Source organism: Ambystoma mexicanum, chromosome 4q, assembly GCF_040938575.1.
Source record: "Ambystoma mexicanum isolate Mex_15411 chromosome 4q, UKY_AmexF1_1, whole genome shotgun sequence".
In the NCBI taxonomy this organism is placed as follows: Eukaryota; Metazoa; Chordata; class Amphibia; order Caudata; family Ambystomatidae; genus Ambystoma; species Ambystoma mexicanum.
In genome coordinates this window covers 1,233,904,238-1,233,918,517 of record NC_090928.1, presented here as the reverse complement: position 1 = coordinate 1,233,918,517, position 14,280 = coordinate 1,233,904,238, and the positions used below count along the sequence as shown (strand labels likewise).

The 14,280-nt window shown below is 47.5% G+C and overlaps 1 protein-coding gene across 1 annotated transcript in view; it reads left to right on the top strand.

Moving 5' to 3' along the window:
• LOC138468305 (uncharacterized) overlaps nucleotides 1-14,280 on the top strand; it is a 441,590-nt gene that overhangs the window by 421,069 nt on the left and 6,241 nt on the right. The window contains exon 8 of the mRNA XM_069608798.1: nucleotides 13,565-13,677. The gene's annotated coding sequence lies outside the window, so the exon portion shown is untranslated. The remainder of the gene's footprint in view (nucleotides 1-13,564; nucleotides 13,678-14,280) is intronic.

The following is a 14,280-nucleotide window of genomic DNA, read 5'->3' as shown; positions in this document are numbered from 1 at the left end:
CCAACACTTCTCTCAGTCAGGCACACTGCTTATCTTTTAACACTTTGTATCAGAAAGTCTTTTCAGCTCTGGTTACCAGGAGAATGATTCCCTTCCCTTGGTATTTAGAGTTTACAGTTCAACACAACCAGGGGGGAATGGCTCCCTTTCTCTGGTCTCCTTTCACTTGGTTGCACTATTCAACATCACCAGGGGTAATTACTCCTTTCCCATGGGCTCTCTTTCACTTTGCTTTCACAGTTCAACACAACCAGGGAGAACGACTCCCTTTCCCTGGCCTCTTTCACTTTGCTTTCACAATTCAACACCACCAGGGGGAATGACTCTCATCCCCGGTCCTCTCTTTCACTTTGCTTTCTCGGTTCAACAATTTCTGCCTTTCACTTTGAGGATCACAGACCCAGGCTTCCACGTCGCCAGACTTGGGCAGACTTGGTTCACTCCCCTGCCAAGTACTGCCACGTGGAAAATGATTTGTACTCCTTTTCTCTTGTGGATGCGGGTTCCATTCCTGTATTTCTCTACTGCTTTGATTTGACAGACCTGGTTCACTCTACTGCTAGGTACTGCCACAATGAAGAGGACTTGTGGGGATCGTCTGGGTCCTCGACCCTTCCCAGATGGTCATTGGCTTCAATCAACCACCAACCCGAGGGAGGTTCCCTCCAATCTTCACAGTTCTCTCTTCAGGGTCCCAGACCCTGTTTGCCTCCTCACCGGGTCTGTGTGTGTAACTTTCATAACTTCTCGTCAGGTCTCAGACCCTCCTTGGCCTCTTCCTAGGCCTCACGACCCTTGTGGTGTATGGATTATGCCCTGCTATCCTCCCTATATCCCAGCCAGTCTGACCGTTGTCTCCATTACCTTTAGGGACTCCTGCGCACGCAGGTGGCTCTTCTGGGGACTGGAGTTGGCCGTCCGTTCCTCCACTGCGGTCTGTTAGGGAGAATTCTCATCTATGGCTGATTTCCCTCACCTAGTGAGTCCCCCAGCAGCTTTGCTGGACTTCTGGAGTTTCTTTTTTTCTCCACTTGGTAAGAGTGAGAGCTTTCCCCCACTCTTACCTGTGTTTTGCTATGTGTTTCTACCTGTTTTTGTGATTGTGGACTCTGAAGTACACCACTTCAGTAGCCCTCTTCTTTTGGGTGTCACACAGCACCTTCAGTGCCGTGGCACAGGGTTGTCTTTGAGACTTCCCTCGACTCCATTTCTGAGGCGACTACCGTCTCCCAGAAAAGGGTAAAGTTACCATTAACTTTACTTAGTCAATCTACCACAGATCCAGTACACCCCATTTTCCATGGAGTACTGGAAAGGGTTAATTTGTATCCCTTTTTATCTGTGCCTCCTAGAGCATTGTTTTGCTCTTTTAACATTTAGACTTGGCTGGTGGCAGTGGTATCTACACTAACTTTTCTACCGCGATTATAGTAGATAAACCTGGTACTGTTCTTGGATATTATATTAGCCTCGAACATAAGCCCGCTTGACCAAATCGTCTTTCTTTTGGCTCCGGTTGGGTTTATTCGCCATTTCTTTTTGTTAAAGTCCTTCTTGTGTTTTACTTTGCGCGGCAAACTAGGTTTGCCTTCTTTGTTCACTGTCTTTTGGCGGGCTTCTGCTCAGAAGCCTTCCTCAAGGCGCCTGGGTGTCTAGGTGGGCTGAATGTGAGGGAAGGGTGTAGTCACCCCCTGCACAGGGTATCCTAGGAAACCCAAGTCGCACTTTGTCATAATTGGCCAGGGTAGTTGTCCGGGCTTGACAACCCCCCTGCTGGGTGATTGACAGCCAGGCTGTGTGAATGGGTGTTTTTCGCATAAAAGGTAGGTCTCTTGGGCTAGAAGTCAGAGAGTCGCCACTGGAACTACAAGGAACCGAAGAGAAGCGGAGAGAACGATGGCTGCTGCAACTACCCTGTCCCGGTGAAGCCCTGCTGCAGTCCTGAGCGATCTTCCCTTCAACGACTTAGAGAAGATCCAGTCCGGAGTCGTCTTCCCTTGAGCTTGGTGGGGATAACCAGCTCATCTTCTACAGCCAGAGGATCCTCTTCCTTGGTCGAAATCGCTTCACACTGCTGTAGTGGTCCGGATAGCCACCTGAAGAGCCTCTCCTGTTTTTAAGCAGCGCATCTTTTATTCCTCGTCGCTGCTGCCGGCTTCATCCCTGTGTGGTGCAGACCCCCTTCAGACGTCCTCCTTCACCACGAAGCTCCAGGAATCGTGGGTCTGCGGGAAACCAACAGGAACAACTGCCAGGACACCAGCTGCACCATTGGAACAAGGTACTGTGTTCTACTTGAGGAAACTGGGTGAATCCCTTTTCTTCACGTTCCAAGGCTTGCCCTTGTCTTCCCTCCTTCTTATAACTTTTTCTTTCGAACATTGACAATATCGAAGTACTTTTGGCTACGTTGAATCGTGAACTGTCCGACTGTGTGATCTTCGGCAACAGGCCCCGGTGTCTTTCGACCCTGGCTCCGGCCCTTTGACTTTGAACTCCTGTCTCTGAGAGTTTCTTGATTCTGCCTGCCTAACCAAAATATTGCCTGTGATTTTTTGCCTCCAACTCTCCCTGGGTATCTCAGATGCTGTGTGTGTTTTTGCCCCGGTAGCATTTCATGTCACAGATACGCGTTTATTTAGCAGACCGAACTGTCAACAAGTGAGCGCAATCGTATTCACGGTAATGTGTTTTGTTCGTAACACCGGTTCATTCAAACACAGGGTACTTACCTTGAGACTTACTGTACAAAATGAATTGGTTAGTTGTGGTATATTTATTGTGTGATTTTTATTTGCGTTTAATAGAAGTGTTATGTTTATAACAAATGGTTTAAAAATAAATGTACTTATAATTTTTACCTGAAACCTTGAGTCAGTGTTTGCTTGAGTCACAGTAATTGTGGTCCCTTTGTATAATCTCTGCTACTCCCCATATACTCTTGAGATAAGCCTGGCTGCTCCGCCGCTGCTACCACTCTGACATAGTACAGGCTTGTACCAAAGGTAAAACTTGTATTGCCACCTGTAGTCTTAATTGTGTGTAGTGGTCCCTATGGGCACTGCACATGATTCTGCCTAACACGGTCGACAGCTTCTCGTGTCTGCTTATGTCACCCGTGACTACCGTCAATGTAAGTATGGCTCTGGGTCCCTGCAGTCCGCATTCTTATGGAGCCTTTACCTCTGCCTGGCCTCACGGTCAAAGGACCAACCGATGTCTGGTTCTGGAGTGCTGCCTCTGCAACTCAATGGCTTCCTCTGCTCTCCTGTATCTGCCGTCTCTCTGCTCCCGCGCCTCAGATCTTCCACGAATGGTGTTCCTCAGGGGCTGTATTGACAGCCTGTTTGACAAAATAGTATGTCCATCTTTTGTCTTTATCGTAAGCGTAAGCGAAGACTAGACTGTTACGCACCTCCTCCTCATCCCAGTACTTGTTAAGTAGGTCTCCCTTTGGTAGTCCCTGCTCTTCCTCATCTCAGTAGTTGTATCAGTAGTTATGTTTTCGGGCTTACAGATATACATGAAGGTATGAGATAGGGAGTTGGGTTCTATAAGGCATTTAGAGTGTGTGTGGCGGGTTGTCATACCACGTTCTCCCGAAATGTTCTCCTTTATACCCAGAGAGGAGGTCTCTCCTCGTGAGATCTTCCCGCTGAGTACCACCCCCAGGGGGACTATCGGGTAGCGTCCTCACCACCCTGGCCTCATGGGAAGGGGCTCCCCCTTCGGGAGAAGTGACGACATCTCGCGATTCGTCACACTTCTTATTTTTCATATTACTTCTCTAACTGATGTTAATTTACCTGGTTCTTTTATTCGCTTGCTTTGCTCTCCTACAGAATTCTGAAACGGATCTAACTGTACCTAAAAGTAAAGTGTTTGTGCTCGTAGCAGAGCACGCTAAAGTAAATGTGTTTCTGATGCTTGTGAATCTGCTTAGAATCACATGACGTCAACATGGGCGTGACTGTAACACTATCCCTAATGTGACGTGTAGTGTACCCAAAATACCTCACACGTCGAGGTCCCACCAGATAGGTTTTTTTCTGCCAACCTAGTTGGTCGCTTATGCAGAGCTTGTAAGAGTTTATATTGATCACGTTTATTTCCACGGCCTATGGTCGTCTAGTCACTTCGACGACTGCTTAGGGGGGGTTTCCTACCGCCGCCAACATCTACATCTGCTCAGTGACTGTTCAACTGCTCGATGACTGTCGACCGAGTAGCCTCGGCCCTCTGGCCGGGCCCTTACAGTAGGGAGAGTGGGGTCCCAGGGTTTTATTCCTCTCTGAGAATGTATTTCCTTCACCCCTCTTTCTTTTCTTGGTCTGGCTGCCACTACCCTCTGCTATGGAGAGGACTCCCTTTAAATTTTGCCCGTTGTGTAACCGCAAGTTTCCCTGGAAGGAAACCCATCGCTGATGCAATCGCTGTCTTCCTCGTGACCACGACGAGCGCTTATGCAAGGCCTGTAAGCTCTTTTGACCGAAGACGTTGAAAGACAGGCGGACTAAATGGTGGGCGGCCTACTCTATGCCGCCCACCGAAGGCCTATCCCCCGTCAGCGTAGTCGCTTCAGGCGACGAGGAATCTGCCTGCAGGCATGGCTCCGATTTGGAAGCCATCAACCTCTCAGCAGATCCTGTGTACTCCCAGATGCCCGTCCCTGGCCCGATACAGGCCGCCGAGACTGTTATGGTGAAATCACACCACGTGTATAAAAGCACACAACTCCTAAGACCTCTTCGACAGAGTTGTCGAAGAAATGCTCAACACCTGCAGGACCGTCGACGGTTTCATCGGCACCTGCCAAACCTCGTGTTTCGACGCCATCCACACAAACACATGCGCGGCATGCGACTGGGCACCCTTCTGGAATAGGCGTTCCCTCTAAAAAATCCTTGGTCGCCGACCTGCCATCCAAGAGCACAAAAGCGCCGAAGGACCTGGGGCATGCGACTACGCCTTCAGGAACGGCAAGACCCTCTTTACAGCTGTCAAAACTTCACGAGAACCTTTCGGAGATCATTTGGGCAGCCAAGGAGTACAATGGCACGCCCTCTCGTCGAGAGGACTATTCTGAAGCCCCCCAGTCCCTCTCTAAGGCCTTACTAAGGCCTTATTGGGAAGGTCTCCCACTTTTGAGGAACCTTTTCCTCCTCCTGAGTATTAGGCGTCGTTTCTATGGACTAGTGAAAGGTTTGAGCAATACTTGGACAAAATGTCCCAGTTGATTGACTTTTCAGACCGGTACCTTATACCGAAGAGATCTAGGGAAGTGGACTCCCTCCCTATCCCATCCAAATTTCAGAAACTCCCCACCTATGCACAGGGACACCAAAAAGACATCTTGCGGGTCCAGGTGACCCAAACCAGGAGGAGTCTTATGAAGGAGTTAGCCCAGCTGATCAGGACCCAGACTGGGGCCAGGCAGAGGATCAGGGTCCTTGGCTTACACCGACACATACTGTCGTCCCAGACGCCATCTGTCTCGATGCCCCTGATACCCCTCCACAAAAGAGTCGTCACCTGTGGATGACCAGATGTTGTTCAATTCTATTTTAAAAAGAGCTGCTGACCATTTTAAAATTGCAATGCACTAAGCCGCTCCAGACTCAGACTTCATGGAGGATATCCTCAAGGAGACCTTTCCGACTAGCCAAGTTATCCCTTTACGGAATTCAATAAAGAAGCGCCTGCCCCCTTCTTTGCTGTCCCTGTCTCTCACTCGGGCAGTTAACCCCCGGGTGGAGAAATGATTTCGCCCATCGCCCTCAGACTCCCTCTACATTAGGGGTCATGCTACACCCGACTCCTTAGTCGTTACAACCACTCGAAAAGGGTGGGGGTACCTCTGTCCTCAGCAGAATCCCCTCCGGACAAAGACTGCAAGAAGTTTTACGCCCTGGGCAAGTGGGTCACCGCCTCTGCGGCCTACTCCACAAGGATCGCAAATAACACCACGCTACTGGCAAGTTACAGTGATGTCCACTGGGGCCTAGTGCAGGATGGTCTTCAGGACGTTCCGGAGCCCAGCCGATCACGCCTGCTGGTGGTCGTGGCTGAAGGCAGACAAGTAACACAAAACATACTGAAGACTCTGGACTCGGCTGAGACCGCTGGATGCACCCTCGCGCAGGGTACCCTGCTTAAAAGACATGGCTGGTTAAAGAACTCTGGGTTGAAACCCGAAACTCAGGCCTCTCTAATTAATAAGCCAGTGGAGGATTCAAACCTTTTCTGCAAAGCGGTTGACAGCGCCCTAGAGATGGCAAAGAAAGAACACAAAACCCTGAAATCACTTAGCTAGATCACGGCTAAACCCTTTCACCAGCATGGAAGCTCCAACTCACGCCAGTCCTTTTGCGGCCAATCCTTCTCCCACTCGCCCCAGGGACAATACAGCTGAGGAAATAATTCCTGGTCCTCCAGTCAAGGATCCTCTGGTAACTTCCAATACCAACAAAGCAGCTCTCGCAGGGGCAAATGTAGAGGCAGAAACTCTACTCCTTGAGGCTCCCCGGCTCCACCTCAAAGTGACTCGTTGGTTCAGGTCCCTTCCCATGCTTCCCCAGTCAGGGGGTCGCTTGTCTTCATTCATCCACGCCTGGGAGTGGATCACTTCAGATCAGTGGGTACTAAAGACCGTTGCCCACGGGTATTGTATCGAGTTTCTTCGACCACCTCGCTACCACCCACCGAGAAGCAGACGCCTGTCACTAGAACAGCTACGTATCCTGCTGGAAGAAGTTCAGGTCCTGCTGGAAAAGGGCGCCATCGAAGTCATCCCCCTTCCCCAGGTAAACAAGGGTATTTATTCAGTGTACTTCATTGTACCCAACAAGCATCTCACCATGCGCCCTGTTTTAGACCTGCACCCTGCGAACAAGTATGTCAAACCTCAAAAGTTCAGAATGACAACCATTCAGGAGGTAATCCCACTGCTGCAGCAGGAGGGGGTTACTTGGCCACATTGGACATAAAAGATGCATACTTTCATATTTCAATGTTCACAGCACACATAAAGTACCTCAGGTTCATGACACCCACTATCAGTTCAAGGTTCTCCCCTTCGGCATTGCCTCAGCCCCAAGTGTGTTCACAAAGGTGCTGGCGGTAGTAGCGGCTCACCTGCGCAGGCAGTCCATCCCACTCTATCCTCACCTTGACGACTGGCTCATAACAGGGGATTCGTACGGAACATGCCAGACAAATATCCAGAGGACAGTACATCTCCTCTTCAACCTAGGATTCTCTATCAACGAGAACAAATCCAGTCTAACCCCCAGCCATGTCAAACAGTTTCTGGGGGCTCTAATTTGGACAGACGATGGGCTTGTCTTCCCCTCCAACGAGAGGGTCCAAAACATGTTTTTCCAGATCCCTCACTATGTAGCCCGTTACCAAGTGACCGTACGCAAAGCCATGCGACTGATGGGGATGATTGCTTCCTGCATCTACCTAGTTCCTCACGCTCGCCTGTGCATGTGCCCCATGCAAGAGTGGCTCTCGAGCCAATGGTGTCAGGCCAGCGGCCAGTGGGACGATCTATTGGTTGTCTCGTCAGCCCTGGTACAGTCTCTGCAGTGGTGGTCAAGGGAAAACCTTCTACAGGGGAAACCTTCACCACGCCCGCAGTAGAAGCCACTCTCACCGCGGACGCATCTCTGAAGGTGTGGGGAGCTCATGCGCTTATCTAGGTTTAGGGGATAGACTTTTGAAATGCCAATTTTTATATATGCACCTTGCATGTATAACGGAGTAAGCTATGGCTGTAAATAAGATACAGGCAGACACAATACTGTGCAATACTACCAATGGTAGATGTTCACAGCGGTGGTACGAGAAACATTCAGAAATGGTGGCTCGGCGGTACTATTGTAATCTTGCACACAATGACCTACCACGCATGCGCATTCAGTGCTATGACGATCACGCGATGACGATCGCAGAAGCTGCATATACCGGCGTCTAGGCACAGAAAGGCAGACGCAAGAAACCGGTAGAGAAAAGACATTTCGGAAATACAGGTCGATATTCAAGGTAAGATGCAATTCCTAGCACTTTCATTCACGAGGACCTGAACAAAGGCTTGTATGCCCCCAGCCAAAGGCACCCCAGTGGGATACCCATGGTGTGTCTAGGCAGGGTGCAACTGGGCTGTCATCAAAAAGCCACCACAATGTTTTTTTACACTACTGTTATACTTTATTATTATTATTTTTTTTTTTAAATGAAACTGGCGTCAATTTGAGAGTACCTCACAACCTAAAGTCAACCGGATTCATGTTATGTATTCCTGCAGGTCGATGCGGGCAAATTAAGCAATCCTGTATCTCAGAAGAGGCATTTCCTCACATCTGGTATGGCAGGAACTGCAACCAGGGTAAGGAGGGTCCACATGAATACGGGGGGTTAAGGATGGGAATGTCCGTAGGGGATGATGATATCACATATACTTTTCTCTTCACCCCCACCCACCTCCCCTGTTTTTCTCCTCCCTGCAGGTGCAGTAACCAGTCAGAGCTGAGCCTCTTTTTGTTTTGTGTCAGTACCCGAAGGGTTGCTGAGGCCCTGAAGAAAGTGGTGTAACAAAATAAACCACTGAAACCGGAAGGCCAATTCAGACCTCTTAGTAATATTAGGACCACACTTAAGGTCCAGAGGTAATATAAGTGGAAGAAACACCACTTGTTGTTTAGAAATATCATCCCGGAATTACCACAAGTGGAATTCTGAAGGATGGATTACACACTTGAATAAGTATCTCCATGTTTTAAATTATGTTTTAGATGCCAATCTGGGGAACGAGAATAAAGGAACACATTTCACCTGGAAGGCACAGCGTACACTGCTTGGGTTCAGAATTGGTAGAGTGGTGTCCTCTGATGTTATAAAATAGTTAATTGCCTAAAGTAGTTAGGTCGAGCTTCTTCTTATCTATCCCCTCACCCTAGATAAGCGCCCACCAGCGCCGTCTTGGGCCAGGCACCACACAAGGGATTAGATAGTATGGTTGGAGGGCAAGTAATTTTGAGTTTCACAAAAGAAATAGAAATGTAACCACTGGGCTGTCGTATTTTGTGTGATAATAGTTGGGTATATCGCCAGGCATAAGACCCACTTTTGGTACCCTTACCTTATGGGCCTCATCATTAGGATAGTACCCTGGATATTATTAGAACAAGTCCAATTTTGAAACGATTGGAGTTATATCACGAATAAATGTATGCGACGTTGGTTAATACTTATAATAAGTACAGCCAAAACAGTCTCCGAAAAACTGATGAGAGGGATTGAAGCGAAGTAGGACTCACTGAAAACAGCTGGCATTTTAGCAAATTACAATAAGAGTCTAGAAGTCCTGGATGCAGCAATGAAAGACTTCAGGGAGTTTAACCTGAATAAAAAGATCACAAAGTTGAAGAAAGATCTTGCAACATATACACAAGAGAACGTTTATCAGTTTATTACCGATTCCTACTACGAGGACTTTAATATGAATAACGGAATCATGGGCGGTCCTCGACCCAATCCTTTCCTAAAGAAGCGAGGCACTGGGACTCGTCCCAAACCTAACAAACTGGGCGTTTTCAAGTGGGAGTTCTGATGAAAGTGGACTAAGTACCTCAAGTATTAATCAATCCACGAGTAACAAATCCAACAGGACTATCCATTTTGTGGATCCTAATAACTCTGGCGGGAATAGAAACCAGGGTCCGTTTTTTCAGAGAGGACAAGGAAGAGCCAAAAACAAAGGGAGATGGCAGAATCAGTGGCAAAACCAGTCACCCAGAGCCACACGGAGCCGTAGACGGGGCTGGAGCCCCCCGCAACCCCAACAATGACCCTGAGAACAAGAATCAAGACAGCCGAACGAGTTATGGACATTTCCAGAGAGAACTGCCTGTGTGAACATTGCAGCCACAGAAGAAATGGACGACACCAGCTTGGTATCCCTAGTGGTGAACCTGTCACAATTGGTTCTCAATCAGGACCAGTACAAGATCCTGGAGAAAGGATTTTCTTTCAGCCCAAAGGCTAAACACTATCCTTTCCCGACATGGATTGAAATAGCGCAGTTGGTGAGAAAGGTGAGACTGAAACAGTTCTTTGAAAATAAAGTGGCCATCCCTGAACTTGGTGCCACTAACCTTAAGAAAAAGTCAACATTCTACCCACTATCGAACGGCATTACCTCTGAATCAATAACTTTTGAAAAAGCATTGCTGAAGAAACTAGATGAACTAGAGAAAGACCACAAACCAGGCTTTAATAACTTTTCAAAGAAAGACAAGATAGCTTTGAAATCACTAACTGATAATAACGATATAGTGATAAAAGCAGCAGATAAAGGTGGGGCCACAGTAGTAATGGATGCTTCCAAGTATAAGACAATGGCGAACGACCTCTTGGGAGATCGAAATAGCTACAGGCAATTGGGGAGCGACCCTACGGCAAGCGTTAGACAGATAATTGCGCCTATTGTAGAAGAAGCAGTAGCTGAAGGATATATCACCAGCAAGGAAAGTGAATTCCTAAATACACCAACTCATAAGTGTCCAGCATTCTATTCTGCACTTACCTTGCACTTGCCACCAGCTGGCCCTATTTATTTATTACTTTACGCCACTTACCTTGTACTGCACTTCCCCCCCCTCCCCTTCCCCTTCCCCTTTTCCCCCTCCCCCACCCCTGCACTTGCGCGATCTGAATGACACCTGGCCTAGTAGGATCGTTGTCTGTCTCCCCTTGTTCCTCCCCTCCCTGCCTTTTTGCGCCTTGAAACACCTGTGTATAGGCGCGTTACAAATGCCATATCATATCATATCATATCATATCATGCACTGCCCAAGATTCATAAAGGCAAAAATCTGCCACCTGGCAGGCCTATTGTTTCTGGGATTGGATTGGGAGTGAACTACTTCCTCAAACCGGAAATAGGGAAAATGAGGTCATGTGGAAAAGACACGACAGCTGTGCTATGGCTAATTCAAGATCGGCCCTTCAATCCTGAACTGCAGATACTGGTTACTCTAGATATTGAGAAGCTCTATACAAAAATTCCACAAATAGCGACCTTGAAGGTCATTGAGAATGTACTAAGGCATCTAGATCCTCAGCTAGCAATACCAGTAACGTTGATAATGCAACTAGCTGGAATTGCACTTAAAACAAACTACTTCATCTGTGAAAAAGAGTTCTACGAACAAATATCAGGGCCGGCCATGGGTGCCTTATCTGGTGTAATGTCAAGGGCGTCAATCCTATTGATTGCTCACCTAAAGATATCGTTCTTTACCTAACCCACCTGTTAGATTCAGGACTGGTTTTCAATTCTCTTAAAGTCCACGTAGCCGCGCTTTCGGCGTACACCACATCCCAGAGCAAGGTTTCATGGTGGAAAATTCCTGTAAGTAAAGCCTTTGTGGAAGGGGTAAAAAGACTTCATCCCCCTATTTCCAACCCAGCTCCTGGGTGGGACCTGAATGTTGTTCATACCAGACTAATGGGAACTCCCTTTGAACCCATGCACAAGTCTAGCTTTAAAGCACTCACCAATAAGACCACCTTTCTGGTGGCTATCACCTCTATAAGGAGAGTTTGTGAACTGCAGGGTATTTCAGTTCAGGACCCATTCATCACAATTAGCAAAGACAAGGTGGGTTTGTGCACACACCCTCGCTCTGAACCCAAATTTATCTCAAAGTTCTATGTAAATTAGTCCATAAAACTACCCACCTTTTTCCAGAACCCCACTTACGGAAAGAAGCCTCCACACAATGGGTGTAAGGAGAGCATTTATCTACTATCTGGAAAAGACAAAGCTGCTAAGAAAAACAAACCAATTCTTCGTCTCAGTGGCAGCTGGTGGAGAAGGGGACCCTGTGTCTAAACTGCACCACACTGTGTTACACTCTTGCCAAGAGAAATCTACCCTTCACGCCTAGAGTACACTCTACTCGGGGCACAGGGGATACCATAGCATTCATTGCAAATGTTCCTCTAGATTTCATTTGCAAAGCAGCAACCTGGAGTTCTGTACACACCTTTACACAACACTACTGCCTGGATGCACACTCTAGGTCTGGTTCTCAGGTGGGACAAGCAGTGCTAAAACATCTCTTTGCTACTGTTCCTTCACACATCCCACCACCATCTCTGGGTACTGCTTGCCAGTCTATGCACAGCAATTGATTCTAAGCAGATTCACAAGCATCAGAAGACATGAATTACTCACCGTAATAGCATTTCTGATGATTGTATCTGCTTAGATTTACATGCGCCCACCCTTCCTCCTCTCGTGGAGTAGAAGGAACATGGGCTTCTTACACCTTCTTTCTTCTGGATTTGTTCACTCACTCTTTGCTCACTTACGGCAGAAAGAAAAACAGAGATTGAGAGATTTTGGGTACACTAAACGTCACGTTAGGGATAGTGTTACAGTCACCAGATTGTGGTCCCTTTCGATCCCCAAAAGAAAGATGCCATACTCTATGATTTCCACTAGATGACGGACTATATGCACAGCATGTGAATCTAAAAAGATACAATCATCAGAAATGCTATTATGGTGAGTAATGCATGTCATAATATTAGTGGATGTTTTCATTTTTTACCTGTGGTTTTCCATTCCATTGCTAAGGCCTACACAAAGTCTACATTACTGCTCTCCACACTACCCAGATAGTTTGTTAAGACAGCCTATTTTTCCATTCACCAGAATAGGGTGGCTTCTTGGAACCTAGAATCTATCCACAGGGCTGATTCTGAAAATCCATCTTAACGATGTGCATCAAAAGGAACTGTAGTACACAATAGAATTATTTCTTTGCACAATCCCCACCTCTTCAATCTACCTATTCTGACGGGGGGTGTAGTCAAATCTTTCCTGCCTCAACCCTACCACGGCAAGCAAGGACAGGGGACATCAAGCTAACATCGGCCCTTCACCATTCCCAGCCTCCTCACAAGGTTACCTGGTAGCAATGGTCTACTTTCTGTGGTAACCTTTTTTCAAGGCTTCCTTGACTTCTTATTGGTGAGAAATATTAGAGTGAACTTTTCACTCTTAAAAATAAATAATCTTACCGCCTTGTTATTATGTTCTGGTGACCGGTGAAGAGAAATGTGCCCTTTTTCTGTGTTTCTGTGGTGGAATTTTGTCCTAATCCTAGCTAAGGTAGGAGCCTGCAACATTTGAATCTCCAGATGTTTTAGACTACAACTCCCATTAGCCCTAGGCAGGATAGATAGTGAGAGATCATTGGAGTCCCAGTCCAAAACATCTGGAGAGCTGCAGGTTGTACTGCCCTTACCTAGAGATTGCCAAAGGGCCTTGTGGCAACATTCAGCAACACTGACATGCTCTGCATTGAAAAGGCCTTGCTGGTGGAGGCATGGTCCGTGTTGCCGACCATGCCCGTACATACCCTTCCCCACCGCTGACTATCTTTTCATTTACAAAGAGGCTCTAACACTAGAGGAAGGGTAGCTCGCCACCTTCTTCCTCCAAGTATGGCTCCTACTCCTCACCCTCTACTTTTTCTCCTCATTACAGATGTTGTGCATTGATGACGCCACGGCCAGCGTGGACCAGAAGACGGACCAGGTGCTGCAGCAGACAATCCGAGAGCGCTTTGCTGATAAAACTGTCTTGACGATCGCCCACAGGTGCAAAACATCCCACCCTAAATGCATAAGCAAATGTATCCGCTTTAATCTCACCAAATTCAGACTCATAAACCAGTGCCTTCACCCGTTCTGTAGATATAAAAAAAAGACTCTAGACAGCTACCATTTGGTTGAATGGAGAAGGGCTACCTACCATTTAGTTCAGGGGAGAGGTGTTAAGGTACTTGATCTGTGTCATGGTTACACTTATCCAACAGATTGTAAAGTGCATTTCCATGACAAAGTACTGGGATCGTTTGGTGTGAGTTTCTGAGAGTGAAGTGCGGTGTTCAGTGTCCTTGGATGTTATGCAGTTTCTGATCCAGTCTGTGGTGTTGAACATTGCGTGAATGCCGTAAAGGGTGGTGTGAATGATGTGAAGGGCAATGCGCGAGCTGTAAGAAACACTGAGTGCCTTGAGGTATCATTTGGGTGCAGAGTGGTGCAACGTGGGTGGTGGTGGGTGAAGTAGAAGTGCTACACGGCGCAGTGTGAGCACTCTGTGGTGAAATGTGAGCAGTTTGGGGTTAAGTGTGAGTGTACTAAGTTGTGGTTTGTGTGTTCTTTGCGGTCCTGTGTGAGTGCAGTAGGGTGTGGTGTGAG